Source organism: Syngnathus scovelli, chromosome 20 (assembly GCF_024217435.2).
Source record: "Syngnathus scovelli strain Florida chromosome 20, RoL_Ssco_1.2, whole genome shotgun sequence".
NCBI classification, from domain to species: Eukaryota; Metazoa; Chordata; class Actinopteri; order Syngnathiformes; family Syngnathidae; genus Syngnathus; species Syngnathus scovelli.
The window spans coordinates 1,836,615-1,852,469 of NC_090866.1; the positions used below are offsets into that span (position 1 = coordinate 1,836,615).

The window sequence follows — 15,855 nt, forward strand, 5'->3', positions numbered from 1 at the left end:
TTGTATTTCCCTCGGTTCGAGGCGCTTTGATTTCCCCTTTTTCTCCCTCGGTTCGAGGCGCCTTTGATTTCCCTTTTTTCCCTCCTAGTGAGGCGTTTTTTGTTCGACTGTCAGTGGCGACAATAAAAGCATTTTTGGACATTGAACTCTCTGCATTCGAGTCCTCTCCCTGCTCTGCGCCTGACATACGTATAGATATTAATGAATGTGGTTCATTTAAAATTGATATGCTACACTGGACCACTTTTCATCCAGACACTTCCCCCTTGAAACATTTGTTTTATAGTTCGACTATGCAGCTCTTGCTGACAAGTTGTTAGCGATGTCAAGTCGAAGTAGTACACCCAGCCAGAATAGACAGGAAATCTACAAAATCATCAAAGTGTAAGTATGTCATAAAATTTTGAGTATCATATTGTATTAAATGTTGCTGTCTGTGTTCTTATCAAATCTGTGTTAATAATCCCATTTCTGGGGGGGAAAAAAGGACTAAGGAGTTGTCAGACACCCATTTTAGTGAGGCATCATTAGTGTGAATTTGGAAACAATATTTGATATTTATACTTTAATACTGTATTTTCTGCACTGTCAGTTTTTTTTGGAAACAATATTTGAAAATGATACTTTTTATACCGTATTTTCCGCACTATAAGATGCAGTTTTCTTCGTAGTTTGACCGGGGTGTGACTTATAATCAGGAGCGCCTTATATGTGTAATTATAAACACATTATTACTTTATCATCAACACATTACTCACTATATTATAGTATAGTATAGTATAGTATAGTATAGTATAGTATAGTATAGTATAGTATAGTATAGTATAGTATAGTATAGTATAGTTGATCACATGTTATTTTCACTGTGGAATAATTGGAGCCGCAACTGACAATGAGTCTGACCTCAGCGCCACATGTACTTCCGGAGTCAGCAGTGGTGTTTTTTTAAGTGACAGAGGACATAGATAATGGTTTGGAGTGACACGGCTGGTTTGATAAATGTGTTATGTTATAGTTATTTGACTAACTGTTAATATGTTATGTCAGGCACATTCTCAGTTCCTCGTTTGTGTTTATGTAACGTTAGCATACTGCATCGTTTAGCCTGTTGTTGCCTATTCATGTCTGTTCTTGGTGTTGGATTTTGTCAAATAAATTTCCCAAAAATGTGACTTGTACTCTTGTGCGACTTGTATATGTTTTTTTCTTCTTTAATATGCATTTTATGGCTGATTGTACACCGGAGTGACTTATAGTCTGGAAAATACGATACTTGATCAGTTTATGAAATTTGTAACACTTTGCATTATCAGTACCCAAGAAGTTGCCCTGCTTTAAATAAGAATTTAATAAGGCAGAAATGATTCCTATTCACAAATTTTCAATTGATAAAGTTGTTCAACTCATTTCAAAAGATCGGTTTCCTGCGAAGAGAATGTTATTTCTGACATGCATTATTAGCCTTACTTGTCTTTTAACATTGTTTCTCTCTATTGAATGGCAGGCTGCAGGATCTCAGTGAAGGTATTGCTTTTTGTTTTAGTAGTCTAAACAAAATTTATTTTCTGCTTGTGTTATGTGACTCTTTCTCTGCCTTTTTTTTTTAGGCATATTTCCTCAAGATGGCTATCCTGAGGAAGTCTCAACAGATGAGGATGATGAAATGTTTGGCAGCAGAAATTAGATGAAGCGTGGAAGTAAGGGAACCACTTAAGAACTGTAATGCCCTTTATCACTGCAAAATGTGGGAATCAAGCCTAGTCATTTGCCAACTATGCGCCAGTGGAAATATATCACAATAAGATGGCTCAGTAAATGTTTATTCATGTAAAAAGAAAATAGGCATGCATCCATCCATTTTCAACACTGCTTATGTTCAATACAAATTAAACATAATGACGAGTTAGGTTTACATCAAGCCTTCGACTGCATTTAGGTGGTGGCTCCTATCGGCTTATCCCCAAACGCGTCGCCACAGCAAACCATTCGTTTTTGTCCAAATGATTCGCATGAGAGGTTTTTGGCACAGTTTTTACGCCGGATGACCTTCCTGACGCAATCCTCTGCATTTACCCGGGCTCGGGACCGGCACAGGGGAGACCTGCATTAACCATCAAAGTTTAACTGTAACTGTACTCTTGAAACAAATCTGAATAAGGAAAAACATTGCAATAAAATGATGCAAACTTCTACCGCTATTGTTGGGGAGCCTGAGGACTGTATAGGAGGTTGGCTCGGATGGTTATGCTCTTTTCGCCCCCGGGTGTCGGTCAGAACACAGGAGGGAAGACGTGGTTCAGTTTTGATTGCTTTACTGAATTACTGGCAAAAAAGTAACAGGCACTGTGGCTCATAGGGGCATACAGGCAAACTGGCAAAAGGGTATAGGCACACGCGGATGTGAGAGCAGGTGTGTGTAGTGTACATGGGTGAGTCTGGGTGTGTGAGTGTGATTCTTGTGCGTGTGATTATTGTATGAAGTGTGTGTGTGTGTGTGTACTTGTTTTTATTAGTATGGGTGGTCCGAAGACAGGGAGCCCACCAACAAAGTGGGGCCCTGTGTCGTTGTGGGGTCCAAAATCCTGGACCCCACTCGGGAAACCACTCTAAAACAGCTTGAAATGCTCTAACAACATGCCTCACGATTTTTTTTCACTTACCCCACATGGTCGCAATGTTGAGAATTGTGTGTGTGAAGTGTGTGTGCTCAGTAGCGGCTCCCAGACCGTGGTAAGTGGTATTGCAAGTATACACACTACCGGAAGTGTGTATGATTCAACCAATCAGGGCACCTCGTGATCCGAGTGTTGATTAAGAAAATAAAATGCTATTTCCTGTAGATTTAAACCAGGTAATTATTATTTTAGTAACCATAGCAGCTAAAATAATAGTGTAAACATAAAATTCCTGCATTACAATTGCAATTTATCTACATGTTATTTAATATTCATTACACTTGTTTGCTTTATAAAAATACGCTCATTCTATTAGGCTTATTTTAAAAACTGTCTCGTGCATTTTTCATGTTCTAAACATAAAAATAAAGGTATAAATAAATAGTAATTTATTCTTTACCATCAGTTTACATATTAGTTTAATCAGCAGGTATTGCATGTGTTAGCTTCATGCGGCTAAAACCGCCGGCTTAACGGCACTTCGCCACATGTGACGGCGCAAGGCTGAGACTGCTCCGCGACGAAGACACGCTGCTCCTATCGAAACACAACACGGTGCCCCGTGAGGATATGTTCCCCCCCTTATTTTGAGAAAAGTGAGTCCTAGACTCCAACTGTTTTTTTTTTTTGTCTTCCTGGGGGTCTGCTCAGGTAGTGTGGCAAATTTGAACAGGTTCCCTCATTCCTAGCCCAAGTTACAGGGTTATGTGAGGATATGTCCCCCCCCTGTAACTTGGGCTAGGAATGAGGGAACCTGTTCAAATTTGCCACACTACCTGAGCTACAGAAAAAAAAAAAAAAAAAAGTCCCACCTGGGGAGGGTGAAGTCTGGGCATTCCTCCTAAAGCTATATAAATATATATACACATACTATATATACTGTCAAACCTCGGTTTTCGACCACAAAAGGCGGTTCGAGAAGCAAATCGTTCGAATTCCGAATCTATTTTTCCCATTACAAATAATGGAAGAAAATTTAATCCGTTCCAAGACATACAAAACCCGCCTTTTTCAAGCATTTTTTCATTTGCGCATTTTTGTCCGATCGCGCAACTGCAGCGCACCGCCGAACGCGCAACCGTAGCGTGCCGCATTATTGTGACAGAGTCGTCGCTGAAATTTAGAAATTTCCTGTCCTGATGTACTTTCCCAAATTTAAGTGGACCTCAGTGCGCAGGGAGCTTAATTTGCTTAATGCTCACTGTCGCATTGCTTTAAGAGCGTCTTTTTGTTTTAGGATGACTTTACTGCTCCCACGTCCTTTCTTTGGAGGCATGATTAGGGGTTAATACAATCCTCAAAGTAACAAAAATACAATAACAACGGGTTTTCTCGAGTCCTCTCAGCTCATCTCGCGAGGTTCGACCTCCGAAATTTGCTCAACAACCGAAGCAAAAAAATCTCAAATTTTTCGTTCGAATTCCAATTTGTTCGAGAACCGGGACGTTCGAAAACCGAGGTTTGCCTTTATATAAAAAAATGTAAATTTTGTTTTGATAAAGAGGTGAGAGCTAAAAATCTATGCTTCTCACTCCTTTCCGTATATCCTTTTTTTCTTTTTATTCTCTTTGTGTTTATTTTGCTTCCTCAATTTAATTTCGTTTTATGCAAGGACTTTATCTGATAACAAACAGGAAGCTCGGTACTTTTTGTATATTTGAATATTCTGAATAAAATTGTCAATCAATCAAGGTCTAACCCCCATCTCCAAGGTTGCTATTCTTATACTCCTCTTGCCTGCCCTCCTTCAAGGTCTGCCAGGTCGGATCAGCATCTTCGCCCACCATCGAAGCCAACACACCACCAGGTTGTGATCAATTGACAGCTCCGCCCCTTTCTCCATCCTAGTGTCCAATACATACTGTCGCAAATCAGGTGCCACAACTACAAAGTCGATCATCCAACAGCAACCTAGGGTGTCCTGGTACTAAGTGCACTGTTATGTTTGAATGTGGTGTTCATGGACAACAGACAATCCGTGACGAGCACTGAGGTCCAATAACAAAACACTATTTGGTTCAGATGGAGGGCCATTCCTCCCAATCACCCCATTCTAGGTCTCACTGTCATTGTCCATGTGAGCATTAAAGTTCCCCAGCACAAAAAAGGAGTCCCCAGTGAGAGCGCTCTCCAGCAAACCCTCCAAGGACTCCAAAAAGAGTGGCTGAGCAACATGTGCCCTTCACCCAATGGCGGAGGGCCTCTCTTCGTGGGCAACTCCAGTGTGGAAGAGAGTCCAGCCCAATTTAAGAGGATGAGTACCAGAGCCCAAGCTGTGTATGGAGGCAAATCCGTCTGTCTAGGCTGAACTCTTCTGCCTCACGCAAGCTCGAACCTCTTCCCTGCCAGAGGTGACATTATACGTATGTCCTTAACAGTGACGTGCGGTGAGGTTCATGACTATTTTAATTAAAACCCCATATCAGCAGTCTTCACACATAAAAACACTCAATAAGGCACACTGCTCTAAAGTCCCGTTGTCCGAATCAAACCTTTTAACTCCGGAGATGGTCTACCTTTACTGATGACCTCCTGCTTCGACCGAAAATCCATAGTTGGAAATTGTTTGAGTTCGACTATGTAATCCTCCATTGTAAAATGAAATGCAAAAACGACAAAAAAAAAAAAAGAATATAAACTGAAATAAATGATCGACTGCTCAGTTGTTCACTGTTAATTTGAACTGGAGATCACTTATTCTAGAGGTGGGCGCCTGAAGCATCCCGGGATCACTAGCGCTCCCTGCCATAAGGCTGGAGAACTTTCTTTCGTTGCCTCTGTTGGGTCGCTTTTCAAAGCAGTTTTGCTCATCTAAAGAAACACGACGTTACAGACAGATGACAGAAAACACTTGATGCTATATACATCAGCTTAACTACGGAAATTAGTTATTAGTGTTTGAACACTTAAACAGCGACATAGAGACAGACAGCAGTTCAATGTAACTACATAGCCTGTCAGCATCGGCAGCCGTGTGATTCTGCAATCCTCAGAGGAGGCAAGGCAGGACGTTGCCTCCTCCAAGCGACTCGTCTTCGGTTTTAACTATAAAAATTCAGTGATTTTGGTTCAAAATGATACAAAACTACTGAAATTAAAAAGAAAATTATGTTATTTATAACATTTATAATAAAAACAATTTAATGAACATGACAATTGAATTTGTTTTTTTCCCCTTTTTTTGATGGCAGGGGAGGCACGGCCTCCCTTGCCTCCCCTGACCACACGTCCCTTGGTCCTTCGAGATAACTTCTGTAATTGGCTGCCACCCAGCTCACATCGCACCTGACCTCTTTGCCACATTGTCCTCTAAAGTACAGTACAGTACACTAAAGCAAAAGTAGTTAATCATGGCTGATAATACTATCAACGAGATTATTTTCTTGAAAAGGATTGGAGGTTAGAATTTACATAGGACTAAACAGAATTAGGATGTAGGCTAAAAAGCAAAAAAAAGCTTCCCGTCGATAGATGACCACTAGCCAGTGTGAGTGAAGCCACATTTAAATGAGGGGATCCCTTGTTAAACTGGCAATGTGTATTCTCCCAGAAACCTGAACCACAAAAGAAACACATTTACACTTGCTCACTCAAGAGGCTGTAATATTATATTATTATACTATATACACTATTATTAGTGTACTAGTGAAGGTGAAAAATCATAATGCACGTTTTGACTAAAGTAACTGCTTCCGTGCTTGGCTGGTGGCAGCCACATTGATGGCAGCTGCTGATATGCTTGCAGCTTGGAGTAATTGTTTTAAAGCACAATTCACAAAAACTGCAGTCATTATAATGGTGGAAATGGTGTGATAGATTATGAAACGTTTGGTTTTATTTGACAAATGCGGGTCGTGAAATCTTTAGAAATGCTGCGCTCATGTGGGGTGGGATGTGATGCTATTGGCAACCCTTAAACAACAGCTTATTGTCTTTTTCAACCAATGGAACTGCACCATATCTACATTCAGTCATGAGCACTGTCCTCTGATTAAGTTTATTTCATTCCTTAAATACAGAATGCAAATACATATGTCCTTCACAGTAGCCTGTGAGGTGTCCTTCCATGCACATCATGAGGGAGAACCAGTATACAACTTTTGAGTCCATACACAAATCAAATCTGTTAGAGATTTGCTCACTCCAACTTATTTTGCAAGAACCACACAGGAGACAAGGCAAGTTCTTTTAGACACCTGCAGGTGGAGAGATCACTCGCTACAGGAATGAAATCTGGAGCCTCTCCCAACTGCAAAGGCATATTTATTAAGAGAAACAGAGTGGGGGTAAGAGTAGGTTGAACAGAAAGGCCTTGTGCTCTAGTCAAAACATATCAGGGGATGTTTTACGACCTTGTGGAGGATGGGACAAGGTAGGTTATTTATTACCGGTTGCATTCCAACATAATTATACGATAAGGATAATCTGAAAAACCCTAACATCTCCCTCCTGTTTTATCATATGATTATGCCACCCCAAACAACAAAGACAAGTAAAAAAACATATATACATGTATAATGAAGAAAGATGAATAGTAAAAATAAAAAACAACAACAATGATAGCAACACTTTCCAGTGAAGATGAGGCATTACCTCAATACCCCAAGATCAAACTTATTGTGTAAGCGAAAAACCTGCCGGCCAGATGTTATTAGCAGGAAAATTCTTACACGGTCCCTTTGCCTAAGACGACCAGAATGCTATCAATAAAAAACAAAAACACAGAAACAGTACATCATTGTATCCATCACTTGCGAAGCATTTTCGATGGTCAAATCATCAAGTTTCTGTAAAACATGCTCAACAGAACAGCATCTACGCAATCCACGTCTCATTATCATTATCACGTCTGTCACGTCTAAGAAGTTGTATATGTGCTCGTGTTTTCGTCAGCTGATGATGTTCTAGTCTGTAGGTGAGGTCTGTCACACACACCGGCGCACACACTCGTGTCCAGTTGGCAGGGAGCATCGGACAACTCCTGTGACCACAAAACCATGATCCGTACTGAACAGGCACGTGCACTCATAGGATGCAGGTGAGGCAGTGCCTCTGAACTTCTGAATGAAGTAGGTCCCGTCCGATGGTGCAGCCATGTTGGTAGTAGAGCCCTTACACCTTGAAAACGGCTCTCTCATCCTGGCACACAGCGGTGATGTCCAAAGCTCCCATCCAGTTTCCTCCTGGAGAGCAGTCGTCGTTAATGTATTTGTGGGTCCTGCAACCTTGGGTGCAACATGTGTAGTCAGAAAGACTTGGAATGGTCCCTCCCGTCGTGGCTGGCCCAGTTCCTTCCTTTGATGACCTCGATGTAGACCCAGTCTCCTGGATTGATGGGGTTGTCGACCTGTGGGGAGGAAAGATCAGGCGGCAGTAAATTTGTCTTTGACACAGTTTGAGCGTCCTGATCATATAATCTGCCAAGGTCTGTTCTTCGTCTGCTTTTTGCAAATCTGCAGGGAACACTGGTAGTCTGTATGGTCTCCCATGTATGACTTCAAAAGGTATTAGTCCTTCTGAAGTGGGAGTAATTCTCATATAGAGCTTCACTAAGTCGAGGCACTCTGGCCAAGGTCTGCCTGTTGTTTCCATGCATTTTTTCAACCTGCTTTTGATGGTAAAGTTTGCCCGTTCAACCAGGCCTGCGCTCGAAGGATGCCAAGCACAGTGGTTTTTTAACGTTATTCCAAGGTGTACAGCGATGTTCTGCACAACTTGGTTCACAAAGTGTGGACCATTGTCACTGTAAATGGTTTGGGGGATGCCATGAGTTGGTATGATGGTTTTGCAGATAGCTTTTGCCACTGTTAAGGCATCTGCGCATTTAGATGGAACTACTTCCACCCATTTTGAAAATGCATCAATCATCACTATTCAGTATTTGTAAGGTCCACTTTGTGTGAGTTCAATAAAATCCATATGCATGATTTGAAATGGATAAGAGGGTTTTGGAAATGAGCCTCTCTTAGTTCTCATGTTTCCTTGTGGATTATGTTTCACACAAACAGGACATGCTTTACAAAAAAAATTTAAGTAAGCATCTAAACCAAAGGTAGTGAATTGTTGATCTATGATGGACTTCATCCCTCCTGTCGACACATGGCAAGGCCCATGTGTCGCAAGCACTGCTGCCTTAAAAAGTGATTTTGGTAAAACAGGTTTGTCATTGATGCGGTGGATATTATCTGTATCCACTATTGCACCTTTTGTCGTCCACATTCGTTTTTCCACCATTGGAGCATTGCCCTGCATATCTGTCAGTACAGTCTTATCTATGAGTTGTGTGTCCTCTGAACCTGTTGGAAATAATATACTTTTTATCATTGGATTCTATGTAACTACTTTTGTGTGCAAGATTCTCCGCAGTATCTGGCCTCGTGAAAATGACTTGGGGGCATATGGCAGTCATTAGCCGCGCTATACAATAAGCCCCACAGTTAGCTAGACATGTGCAGATCATGAGATTGTCATGGGACGGCTGAAGCGGACAAAGGTCATGAGTACGGCACAGCAATGTATTCCCAGAGGCACTAAAGACTACGTCTTTGTTGAGCTAATGGTCATGAGACGTACCCCCTGTGTTCTGTGGTAATGGGATATAACTATGGAATGTTCTTCCTGTCTGGAAACCTATTCAACCATGTACACTTGCCTCTCTCTCTCTCTCTCTCAATAAAAGCACGGCAAAACTCAGAGCAGAGCGCGGGTCTCAGCCACACTTGCTGTGTGTCTGGGATGCGTCCTTCTGCGCAGAAGAAAACGCTAAGCCAAAAAGACCTACCGCCTCTGAGATTGATTTCAGATAAATGTTGTCAACCCAACATTTTTGGGGGCTCGTCCGGGATTTCCTGAAAATCTGCTCGCTGATCCGAAGAGTGTTGAAGACGCCGAATCCGTGCACGGCAGAGGTCACAGGACGCCTGAAGGAAAGCCCTGGGGAACAATGTTCATCCACCAGGCCGGCGTCCGGTTCAGCACCTCTCGGCAGCGAGGATTGACGGAAACTTCAAAAGAAATCTCTCAGAGACTCGGTGAGACCTCTTTGTTGGCTGCGTGGTTGGGGTATTTTAGTCCCCAGAAAAAGGGTACCTGGGTAAGGACGGCGGAGTCCTTGTTGTGAATTCCAAGTGATAGGAATTCGGTCTACAGATGGAACTTGTAGACGGAAATACACCTCGTTGTGTTAAGAAAATTCCGCGGTGTGAATGTGTGTGAATGGTAGCACGTATCACTCGCTACTGTGCTGCATGTAACATGGTGGGAAGAAATGGCAAATTTCTGTGGAATTCCTCACCAGAAAACTGGTCAAAGCAGGAATTACCACAGAAAGTTATTATTGCACTAAAGAAACATTCCATCTTTAGAAATCCCTATGATTTAAATGTTGAACTAAATTGATTATAATGGGGGGCCATCAAAGTGTTACTGACAATGTATCAGGGGATGAGAAGTATACGTTAAATAAGTTACCAAACTTGAGGCCGCAAGTATGATTGTCAGACAATGAAGCTATAGTGCGTAGGCGCACTGTTAGGCGTGGCTCAAGAAGAGGAGCCTGAGGCAGAAGCTCCTTCTGCTCCTATGCAAAACGTGCATCTAATTTAAAAGACCTGAACCCCCCCCCCCCATATAATAGCAAAATATATTATGGTCAGTCAATAAGAACTCCTGTACAAACAAGAAGCATGACCAAGGCTGTTAAATTTCCCCAAAGTATAAATGACGCTGATGTATGCGAATGATACAGTTGTCAAACCTTATTGGAAGGCCACTAATGTGAGAAAAAATAAATAAAAATAGTAAAACCAAAACATCAAATAGAGGATGACGTTTGCGCAGCATTGTTTGTTGATGTTGTTTGTGCACTGTGTTTTTGTTGTGGGCCTTTGTGTTGTCCTTGTGTTCTCTGTGAGTTTATGTGTGTCTATGTGTTAAAATTTTGAAATTGGCTAAAATAGTGTGCAAGGAAAGTTACTAGACTGGGGTCTATTCGATTTGCACTGCAAGAAAAAAAAAAGGAGACATTAAAACTGGAAAATGCAATTTTTGAAGAAATTGGGGTAAAGACAGGCAAAAAAGATGAATAAATACTTAGGAGATACAACAGAATGATGTTCGAGCGGAACTGAATCAGTTGAAACGTGTAGAACTTAGAGGTGAAATATGAATTTTGTAAAATTTTGCAGAAATTGTAATCAATCTTTTATTGGCCAAGTTTGAGCATGCCATACAAAGAAGTAATAATTTAACGTGAAAATATGAATTTTTTAATTTTGCAATTTCGGGAATGTTTAAAAACTTTCCCAGTGTGATTTAAATGGGCTGAATGATGTGAATTTCAAACTGGGACAATGTAAAGGTGAAATGTAGAATTTGCCTTTAAGAATGAGTGGAAGGAAAATTGCCCTAAATTTGCAAATTTTGTGGAAATGAAAAGCTTATGGAATTAATTGAATGCAAGCATCTCTTGAGTGAATTTTTGGAATATGTCAAAATCGGAATGAGTGGGTTGTTTTACCAAGAACCTTGAGATAGGACAGATTCAAATGAGGACTGTGAATTAAAAATGATGTAGTATGACTGTGTGGACAGCTTGAAGAGAGCTTGAGGAGAGTGAGAACAGTGCATGCGTGCGTGCCTGTGTGTGTGCGCGTGTGTGAGATGCAAATGAGCAGGAATGAATGACAAGATTTGACTTAAAAAAAAAAAAAAAAAAGATACAGCTTGACTGGTTGACGTTGTTGGAGACTACTATATGAAAAGTAGTAGAACAACTTTGAAGAAAGAGTGATTTTGAACATATTTAATGCTAAGAAAAGAAAACAGGGCTTATTTCACAGTGGTTGACTGATTATCATGGATTGAATGGCTCGTTTTACGCTTTCATCTAAAAGTCAAGTCAAGTTTATTTGTATAGCCCTAAATCACAAACAGTCTCAAAGGGCTTCAAGTAGACACAAATTCAAGTTTTCGTCTACAATGATGATAATTGCTTTTGAAACAAAGGAAGTGTAAGGATGAGATTCCTTTCTCCTCATGCAGCATTTAGGCCAGAGAGGAAGTGAAGTCAAGTAACAGAAGTTAGGATGAGTAAAAACCAGAAGCAAACTATCTTGGTTTACTCTCAGCGAAAGGGAGAGCAGGGAACAGGTTATATTAGACACACCACGACCTGTCACGAAGAACAACTGATGTTTTTTTTGTCATTACTGCAGAGCTTGGGCTCCATGCTATGCTGAAATTGCTAAGCCACTAACAGGAGTGGCTCATGGACAGTCGTTAGCAGTCAAAGATACATTCGCGTGGACACCAAAAGTAGAAGAAGTATTGACAAGATTGAAAATGATATTATTTCAAACAACAAAGGGTGTGATAATGGATAAGGTGCTATTGACGATGTCAATAACAAAACTGTTTTGCCAAAATGACTTTTAAGGCAACGCCTGTTGTGTCACTTATGTGACAACAGGGGGGGGGAGATGAGTTATTAGTTACCTATTAGTTACCTTTGGTTTAGATTCTTGAAAAAAAAAAAAATTTTTTAAGCATGTCCTGTTTGTGTGAAACATGATCCACACAGGAACCTAAAAGAAACTCTATATGAAAATTCGAAGATTCGAATAGTGGAGCCTAACAGGAACATGGGGAAAAGTGAACAGCTGAGAAATGGCCTTCGATGTACTGGCAGTGAATTATAAATTCAGGACAGTTCAGTAATATCTGTAAAGTGAGCATAACACCATTAATACTGAGGTCAAAATAGAGATGATACTAGGCAAAATTTGGAAACTAGATCAGAAATTGAAGGCTCAAATCAGGAAAGGTGGAAAGGTAATAGAGTGAATGGCATAAAATCAAAGTTAGGAAAACAAAAGATAGATAGTAGCCTGAAAATAGGAGGAGTTTCTGGAAATTACAGTATAATTGAGAGAAATCACAGTTAAGACTTGCAATTTAAGTTTAGGGTAATCTGTCAATTTAAAATGGTTCAAATGAGGTCCATCACAATACATCCGAGCGCTCATGAAGGAAAGGCGCTGTCCTTCTCAGGTAGATTAGATTATTGATAATAGTAGAATTTGAAGTTTGATTAACAGAAGGCACTATGGAATTTATGTCAAATTGGAAGATGATAATTAAGTTTGGTATCCCAGTCTGTTTTTTCAGTATCCATCAGTGACTCTGAAACTCGATCCCGAGACTCCACCGACAGCTGAGAACATCAAAAAAAATGGTGCATGGCTCTAAGGCACCTTTGACCTTTGCAAGAGCAAAGAAGGACTATATTTGTGCTTGGGGGGAGCACAACGCCCTGGAGGAGAACGACATCCTCGGAGGCGGAGTACAAAGAGTGAAGGAACTCACAAGATGAGAATGGACTCAGTTGAAAATGGACTCATCCAAGAGTGAGGGATGAGTTGACTCTGAGACTACAACCAAAGATAACAACCTGACAATGAGGTGCGGAGAAAGACACACAAGACCTGAAAGATGCACCAAGCTGCTGAGACGTTATCAAACTTGGTGGAGCTTGGGTCAGAGTGGATGGAAGCTTGCTTGGGCACTGAGTTTGACACAACTGAGGAGTCTTGCTAAAAGATAAACAAATAAGGAACAAATTGTGTAGTGTTACGAAGAAAGAAAAAGTATCATAGTCAGAGGATAAATTTGGATGAAACAGATAGGCTAAAATTGTAAGAGATAAGAGTAGAATCACATTTAGCCCATCCAGCTTAACAATTAGACATTTAGTCATTAACAGTTCGGAGAAGGAAAAATAGGGCATTAGGATCTACTAGGATGCAGTCAAAAGGTGATTAGATTGTTCAATGGAGGTAATTAATAAAGTAGAAGTTAATCACACCTCATAGGGAAATTCTGGTGTCAAAACAAAAAGTTTGATAAGATCAAGGAATAACAGCCATGAAAACTTTTGACAGTTAAGAATAACACTGCATGAGACTCACACCAAGTGACAGTGAACGCGATGACAAATGTGATAGGACTCGGAAAACAAATGCCTTAACATGGCAAAGTGAAAATAATGTAGTGGAGTAGACTGTTGGAGGAAGACTTTTGAGTATCTTTACCCAGGTGCTCGATCAGAACGATGGATTAGGACAAGATTATTTAAGGACCTACTGAGGCTGCTTCTTTCCCCATGATCACCCATGAACATGCTCAGCAGTACAAATGACTGAATTTTTAGGCATTTAATTGGCAATTTTACAGTAAAGGTCCGGTACGAATGTACGAAATATTCACTTGGGAAGGACATCCAGAAATGAAGGGTTTACCGTTAATATTCGCTGATTGCCTGTTCACTTACACATACTAAATTTGTTTGCTGTTGTATGAGTGATAGATGCAAATGGATTGGCGCTTGTGTGGTTAGAAATATGTGTGTGTGTGTGTGTTGAGGGCAGTATGAAAGGCCAAAGTATTTTGTAGTTGGTATGAAAGGGTCACAGTTGAGGGTAAGATTCCTCTCACCTGAGACGGGAACACCCAAGAGTGATGACTAACAGCCGATGGTTAATCAAAGGCACCATGAACAACAAAAATAGTTCATGGAGAAGGCCGAATTCAGCAACACGGATGGACAAGACAGGACTGATATCGAACACTAGGACGATGGACATATGACATGACGAACCTGGACTCACCCGACAAGGTGACAGACTATGTAGATGACAACCATACATATGGAACTTAAGCTTGCCTGTGGCAAGTGCGAGCTTGGCTTTGTTTCTGTGTGTCACTTGACTTATTGCAGCGTCAACCGCCAGCCGAGGAGCAGATTGCTGGTTGTTTTATAACTTGTATTACTTTTGCAGGTTGTCGATTGCAGTCTTGGAAAGTTTATGTTGAATTCACGTGAAAATGTTAACCCTAACCCTTTTGATTTTTATGATGATTGATGATTTTCAGGACGGAATCCCCGTGCGCCATGATTCATGGTGTGTCTATTTTCATTCAGTAGATACTCGATGCCTGTGTAGTTTTGTGAGCACAAGTGTCCGTTGTTGGTATTGCCGAGTGTGAGGTGCACAGTCAATTTTCAGGAACTTGGGGATGACGATCCTGGATGACTGCAAGGTTCGACAGGACTGGCTGCAAGACGTGATGATGTGGTAGGACGTTTGCCGGTTCCTTTTTAAATGCCTAATGACACATTGGGCGAATGTGTCAAAGGGGGGTGGAGTTACGTTTGAGTGCGTAAGTAGATACATATAAAATTTAATTGTGACATTCAATGCTTTTTTGGATTCACTTGTTGGAGGCTTTAACAGGACGTGCCAGAATTCAACAGGCAGCAGTCACAGGAGAAATCGTGCGAGACTGACAGCACGATGAGAAATAAGGAAGATAATTCATAACTCCTGGGGGGAGTGTTGTTGTTTGTTTGTTTGTTTTAGGTTCACGCGGGCCTCTGGATCGTAGGAGTAGATGCAGGGACGCTTGGAGGTTCTATTGAACACTCCGATGAGACAACGACCACCAATCATCCCCGTGCCCCGAACAACCACAAAGGAGAAGAATTGTTTGCTGACGACTGGTTATGGAGATGTCGATTACTAGGGAACTCCTGAACGCTGACCGGGGCCTGGGAAGAGACTCTGAGGACAGTGAAGTGGACATAAAGATCTTGGATGGACAGCAGGCCCTGGGCAGTGATCCCAGAGCAATTCACTACAGACACATACATATGCAAGGGGGGCAAACCTAAGAGCATTTCAACTTTGCAGTATGCTGTGATATTGTGTCAATATTATGTCCTTCATTACTTTATCAAATGACCACATGCGGCATTATTTTAATTTGTCACATGACTAAAAGGTTGACATCAGCATCTGCTGTCCAGAATATCATGTTGGCCCAGCGTGAACAAGATGAGTAGGACCGCGTTGCGTAAATCGCTGTCTATTTTTTCCTTGACGATCCAGAACAAAATACATTCCATTATGACGAACATAGCCAAAGCCGGATAAAGGGCTGTACTTCTGCTAAACTCTGGAATGTAAACTTTCATGCTTTTTGATGGTACTATACTATATTATGTAAGCATATACTCATTTATACACATATGTAGTTATTAGTTGATGTTTTGTTTTCCCATGAATTCCAATGTTAAAAACAGGAGGGAATGTTGGAAATAATATACTTTTTATCATTGGAT

General features: G+C 41.0%; 1 long non-coding RNA gene across 1 annotated transcript; it reads left to right on the forward strand.

The window, feature by feature from the left end:
* The first annotated feature begins 229 nt into the window (after positions 1–229).
* Positions 230–2,068, forward strand: LOC137839786 (uncharacterized). Its single transcript, XR_011086020.1, has 3 exons — positions 230–384; positions 1,505–1,524; positions 1,608–2,068. It is a non-coding gene; the product is annotated as an uncharacterized lncRNA (long non-coding RNA).
* The last annotated feature ends 13,787 nt before the right edge of the window (positions 2,069–15,855 follow it).